This window comes from Olea europaea, chromosome 16 (genome assembly GCF_002742605.1).
Source record: "Olea europaea var. sylvestris chromosome 16, O_europaea_v1, whole genome shotgun sequence".
Classification (NCBI taxonomy): Eukaryota; Viridiplantae; Streptophyta; class Magnoliopsida; order Lamiales; family Oleaceae; genus Olea; species Olea europaea.
Genome location: NC_036252.1, coordinates 11,640,283 through 11,647,508, shown reverse-complemented (window position 1 = coordinate 11,647,508; position 7,226 = coordinate 11,640,283).

Here is a 7,226-nt window from a genome sequence, read left to right as displayed (position 1 = left end):
CAATTGAACAGCAAGCTCGTTTTTCTCCACTCTACGGACTCAGATAGGTCCGCTCTGGTAAATTGGCTTTATCCATTTAAATTCAGCAATAGCAAGATCATCGTGTGGGTGATCGTTATGTTTTGGGGTTACCGTGAAGGAGTAACCATTGCTTGTGCTAGAATTAGGATTACTTGCGTTAATTGAGTGCTTGTTCTTTTGATTTAAGTGCTTGGTATTTCTTGGTGGACGTAGCGTTTAGGTTCATTGTTACTTTTGCTAAGAATTAACAAGATATTACCTTATCACGCTTCCCAATACTATTTCGTGTGGTCTAATTAGTGTGTTAACCAATAACAACACATAATTTTGATTTGGGAATATTTAACGGTAAAGGGGACTTCTCTATCTGGCAACAAAAGATGGGAGGCATATTAGTCCAACAAAAGGTGTCAAAAGCCATTGAAGGCAATTTTGCACCTGACATCTCAAAAGAACAAAAAGAGGAAGCCGATGAGCTTGCCTACACCTCAATAATATTACACTTGTCTGACGCTGTCTTAAAAAAAGTGGGAAAACTAAAAATCACCAAAGAACTTTGGAAAAGACTAGAAGACTTATACTTGCTTAAATCTACACCGAATAAACTCTACCTACTCGAACGATTCTTCAGCTTTAAGATGGATCCTTCAAAGGATCTCGACAACAATTTAGATGTATTTAACAAATTGGTGCAAGATATTGTCAATTGTGACGAAGCCGTGTCTGAGACCTATAAGGCTATATTCTTGCTCAATTCAATCCTGAACTCTTATAAAGAAGTTAAGAATGCCATTAAGTATGGTAGGGACACGTTAACACCTGAAATTATCGTAGATTCTCTTAGGAGTAAAGAGATGGAAATGAGGACTGAAAAACAAGATAGGAGGAGTGGAGAGTTGCATATGATGTGGGGTAGAACTCAATTTAGGCAAGCCAGTCATGATGGATACCAAAGTAGTGGCGAATCAAGTAGTAATAGTTGGAAAAAGAAGGGCAATGGTAGACCTAGGTCAAAGTCTAGAACTAAGGCTAGAAAATGCTATGGCTGTGGAGGCATAGGGCATTTTATAAAAGATTGCCATAAAGAAAGGGGAAAACAAAAGGTTAAGGAAAGAGATGAGGTAAATGTGTTATCCTCTACCTCCGATACCGAAAATGGTGAAGTCTATGTGATCACTAGTCCAGTCGCATACACTACTGAATTGAATCTAACTACTAATTCTCACATGCATGAATGGATATTAGATTCTGGTGCGTCTTTTCATGCGACGTCTGAAAAGAACTGGTTTGAAAACTTGCAAGAATCTAATGATGGACAAGTAGTTCTGTGTGATAACTTTGCCTATAAAGATAAAATTTAACACGGGCTTTGTGTACATGTTAAAGGAAGTTAGATACATTCCTGAATTATCTAAGAATTTGATTTCAGTAGGAAAACTTGAGAAAGACAACTTCACCGGTAAAATTGGAAACGGTATGTTTAAAATGATGAAGGGTGCGTTAATCTCTATTAAGGGAATCAAGAAAAACGATATTTACATCACTACTGGGGAAGTAATTAGAGGATTAAACTCTTCTATTTCTTCCGCCAAAATCGATCACACACATACGTGGCATAGTAGGTTTGCACACGTAGGCATTAAGGGACTTAAGCTACTTAATGAAAAAGGTGTATTTGGTAATGACTGTGTGTCTGACCTATCGTTCTGTGATCATTGTATGCTCGGAAAGCACCATAGAGTGTCGTTCTCCACTAGTACGCATAAGGCTAAAAGCATGCTTGAATATGTGCATTCTGATCTGTGGGGTCCTGCTAGTAATCCCACATCAGGTGGGAATAGGTATTTCCTATCTATCATAGATGACTACACCAAGAAAGTGTGGGTCTATCTATTGAAAGACAAAACTGAAACCTTCCATAACTTTAACAATTGGAAGAAACAAATGAAAAACCAAATTAGCAAGAGGATCAAATTTTTAGGACAGATGACAGTCTAGAATTCTGTAATGCTGAATTCGATAGGATGTGTAAAGAAAGTGGAATAACAAGGCACAAAACGGTTTCCTATACTCCCTAGCAAAACGGGGTAGCAGAAAGAATAAATAGGACCATACTAGATAAAGTGCGCTGCATGATGTTAAGTTCTGGGGTTCCTAAGTCATTTTGGGGTGAAGACGTTGTAACTGCCTGTTATCTGATAATTTTGACTCCATCGGCTGCATTAAATGGTGATACTCCACATGAGAAATGGTCTGAAAAATTGGGTGACTACTCAATGCTTAAAGCTTTTGGTTGTGCTGCCTTCTCTCATCAAAGTGAGGGAAAATTAGAACCTAGAGCCAGGAAGTGTGTCTTTCTAGGATATCCCGAAGGGGTTAAGGGCTATAGGTTATGGGATAGAAGCCAAAAAGGAGTTAAGATCATCGTGAGTAGGGATGTCACATTTAATGAGAGTGAGATGCCTTGTCTAAGGAACGAAACCGAACCTGTAAGTGAAACTGAATCATGTGAAGAAAGAAATCGGTTTAAGGTGGAGTTAGGAAAATTTAACACATCAGTATATAGTACTTCGAGTGAGGTGGAGATTTAGGTCCAAGAACCTGAAGAGGAAAATGAAGTAGTGATAGAAGAGCATCCTGAGGAAGAAAATCCATTAACTAACTATAATTTAGTTAGGGATAGAGAGAGAAGACAAACGAGAGAACTTAGGAGGTTCGGGTTTGAATCTGAATTGGATTTTGCATACGCTAGTTACGAAGAACTAGTTGATAGGGAGCTGGAAACTTTTGAAGAGGCTATGAATATTGGTCAATCTAAGGAGTGGCTTAAGGCTATGAAAGAAGAGATGAGTTCTCTATAAAAGAATCAAACTTGGGAGTTAGTACCGAGACCTAAGAATAAATCAATCGTTGATTGCAAGTGGGTCTTTAAGGTTAAGGAATGTACTAGTAGTTCAGAACCCTTAAGATTTAAGGCTAGGTTAGTAGCGAAGGGTTATACACAGAAAGAAGGTGTTGATTATAACGAGATTTTTTCACCAGTTGTCAAGTACACTACTATTAGGGTCATGCTCGCATTGGTTGCGCTCTTTGACTGGGAACTTGAACAACTCGATGTAAAAATCGCTTTTTTACATGGAGAGCTTGATGAACAAATCTTTATGAATCAACCAAAAGGTTTTAAAGACAAGTTTAAACCTGATTATGTGTATTTTCTGAAGAGATCCCTATACGGTCTAAAGCAATCACCTAGACAGAGGTATAAGAGGTTTGATTCCTTTGTACTCAATATAGGATTTCAAAGAAATAAATTCGATCACTGCCTATACTTTCAACACAACGAGACTAATAACAATTATTTGTTCTTGTTGCTCTATGTGGACGACATACTTTTAGTTGGATTATCTCTTAAGTGGATAAACAATATAAAAGTAGACCTTAGTGGAGAATTTGACATGGAAGACCTAGGAAAGGCTAAAAGGATTCTAGGCATGGAAATAAAACGAAATAGGTCAAATTCCATCGTATTCTTGCATCAGTCTCCATACATATCAAAGGTGTTGAAAATGTTTAATATGAGTGACTGCAAACCTGTCACGTTGCCTCTTACAAACCATTTTGTTATATCTAAAGAACAAGCTCCCTGCAATGAACGTAAAGTGGAATACATGAGTAAAATTCCATACTCAAATGTGATTGGTTCCATAATATATTTGATGGTTTGCACTAGACCGGACTTAGGATTCACTGTTAGTACTCTCAGTAAGTACATGTCTAATCCAGGTCCTGAACATTGGGAAGTATTAAAGTGGCTTTTAAGATATTTGAAGGATACAAGTGACGTAGGTCTAAAATTTAGTGCTAATAAGGAAGGCGTGAAATTAAAGGGTTTTGTAGATACTGACTATGCAGGATATATGGATGGTAGGAAATCAACTTCCTCTTACGTATTGACCTTATCAAATTCGTGTGTTAGTTGGAAATCACAGTTACAACACATAGTTGCACTATCCACTACAGAGTCAGAATATATCACCACCACTGAAGCAATTAAAGAGGCTCTATGGCTTAGAGGTCTACTTCATGAACTAAGTGTCTTGAATGAGTATGTGGTTGTATATTCTGATAGTCAGTCATCCATACATCTGTGTAAGAATCCTGTTTTTCACGAACGCACTAAACATATCGATGTTAGGCTACACTTTATTAGGGATATAATATCACAAGAAGTAGTAAGACTTGAAAAAATTCACACACAATATAATCCTTCGGATATGGGCACGAAAGTGCTGCCACTGGTAAAGTTTAGAAGTTGCAAGGAGCTTCTAAACATCGGTACAGGTAAATGATTTCCAATTTTATTGATTTTCTGTTAGAGGTGTCACTAATGGAAAACGTTTTCTCTTTGCAGGTCCTTTGACACCAAGGTGGAGGTTGTTAGACATCATGTTGTCAAACGACCTCCCGGGCGATGATGTAAATCAGTTTTATCAGTCGACATGAATGACTGAACGATAAATCAACACCGAATAATGGGATGACCCGACTTTTTGTTTTACCTATTGGATTGCTAATAAACCTTTGTGGCTTGTTGGTGTGCTATTGGGCCATAACCCTAGTCGAGCCCACGTACCATATGTATAACTTACCTTATTGTTTGTCATTGGTTTACTATATATATTGGTAACTCTCGTAGCCTTCCATGGTCCCCTTTTTGTGAAAGAACCCGAGAGAGAGAGAGAGGCCGTGTCTTCTTCTTCTTCGTGCATTCTACTCCTTGATCTTGTCTACCTCTTGCTTGTGTCTTTGTGACTCTTACCTGTGTGGTATTCATTCTTTGTAAGTGATCAAACAACAAGCAGAAGGAAGAAAAGCAACCATAGGTAGAACTCGTGAGGTCGGCGGCGGGTACCTTCAGTTTTGGTGTTGATTCGGTGTTTTAAAGATTAACTGAGCCCGAAAATCATCTTGAGCAGCAATAGGAAGATCCTAACAAAATATGTTGACTATACTTTCTTTAATTGGAACTATGATTGATGCTTAAACTTTTGTCTTCTGTTGAACAAATTAATACGAGTACTTCAACTTATTGCTTGAATAAATTTTATATGAAGAATCCAGAGATTAAAAATTTAATATATTGTCACAAGAGAGAGTACAAAGAAACTCCCGAGGTTTTAAATGAAAAGAACAAGGAAAAGTGGTTGATCACAAGAGGTACAATCATGTTTTTGTAGCTCATATTTTCATGATTTAATTTTACTTATTTGGTGGTGCACGAGATGCAACATTTTATCTATCAAAGTATGCATTATTTGACAATGACATGGTTGGAGGAAGTTGAGCCACGGGAATTAGAATATGAAGAAGATGATCTCCCTTTTGTTATGCATTTCTGTTTTTTTGAACTCACAAAATTTGTTAGATGGAAGGATGCAATTATTTCACTATCATACACTCGAACTTCCAGATTGATATAAACACGAAAATATCCATATTTTAATTGTAAAAAATAAAAAAAAAATCCAATTTTTAAGTTCAATTGACGGATGAATTGACGATTTTTATCATTTCGTCCTTGTAGTGATACTATTTTAAAAGATTTTAAATTGTGGACGGAACAAACTAAAGAGTTGAGTAAATTCTAAAAAAATTTATCCTTAAGATTAAGCCCCTGTTTGGTCCCCATTTTTTGAAAATAAAAATGAGTGAAATAATATTTTTTTGAAAAATGAGTGATTAAAAAAGAAAGAAAAATTTTCAATTTACATGTAATATTATTTTATAAAAAATTGTATGATTGAAAATATGAGAAAAAAAATAAAATTTAATGTCGCGAGATTCAAATGGGGGCTAACATAGAAGTCAAGTTTGAGTTGGTAATAGATGGACATATGTCATAGCTGCAAATGACGCAGCAAATTTCACTTGGGATCTGTAGTCGAATCAACAAAATAACCTTAGATCTCACACTTAAGAGATGACGTCACTCAACCACCACCGTTGACTATTATGACAAAAGTCTATCTTTGCGAAAATCTTACTCAATGAATTAAGGAAAAGTTGCCTTATTGGTCCACCAACTTATTATTTAAATAGCGACTTGGTCACCAACCTTCAAAAACATAAATAGGTCCATCCACAACCTTCGAATGTGAACAAGTTGTATAATCAATTTTTAACAACGAAAAATAGTTTGAATCTTTATAATTGTTGTCTACATGTCTAGCTTTAACTTCATGAAACTTAGACCCTGTTTGTTTTAATTAAAAATTAGATTTTCAGTAGAGTTTGATAAAATTATTAAATATGTGGTTTAAAATTTGATTAAATTTGTGGATCTTACTAAACGTGTGGTAGAAAATGAGTTTGAGTGAAAATAAATTTTAGAAAATGGGAGTAAAAAGTGGGCTAAGGGCTAAATTTGATTTTCCATCTTAGAGCAATGCTCGAAATTTGAAGCATCATATATACGAAGTTTCACAACAATAGTTGTGACAATTTAACAAGAGCAGAATCAACTCAAAAAGTTTAGCAGGCTTTGGAAATTCTAGGTTTTCACTCACTTTTGATGAAACAAGATTTGTAGTTACTCTGATTATAGAAGCACTTGATATATTTTTATCTTCTCAATTCAAAGTTTTTTTGCCCTCAAAATACCTCAGACTTCCATGATCGAAATCATTACAACGATCATTTTGCAAATGGTGTACTCCTTATGTCCAAACAATTGTTTCTCTTTTCTATTTCAAAAGTTAAAAGTTAACTTGCTGTTTAACCACTAGGTGAAGTGCCTATTGCTTAGCCCTCGTTTGGCCCACGTTTTTTCAAATGAAAACGAATGAAATAATGTTTTATTTTTTTTAAAAAGAGTGGTTGAAAAAGAAAGAAAAATTTTCGATTTACATACAATATTATTTTATAGAAAATTGTATGGTTAAAAATAAGATAGAAAAAAATGAAATGTACTATAATTGGGGCTTAATGGGGGATTAAATTTTCACATAAAGTATTAGGGTAGTGCTACATATACAATTGGGTAATCCATTGAATAATGGAGATTCACTTAAAATAAAATATTATAAATTATCTGAAGCGAATCTCCCCTACTTGAGAGTGCAAAAAAGCCATAGAGCAAGGTCCAAAATTAGACTAAAAAAACAGGGGCACCATGTAGAGGCCCCCCTATTTTTATAATAGCCCAC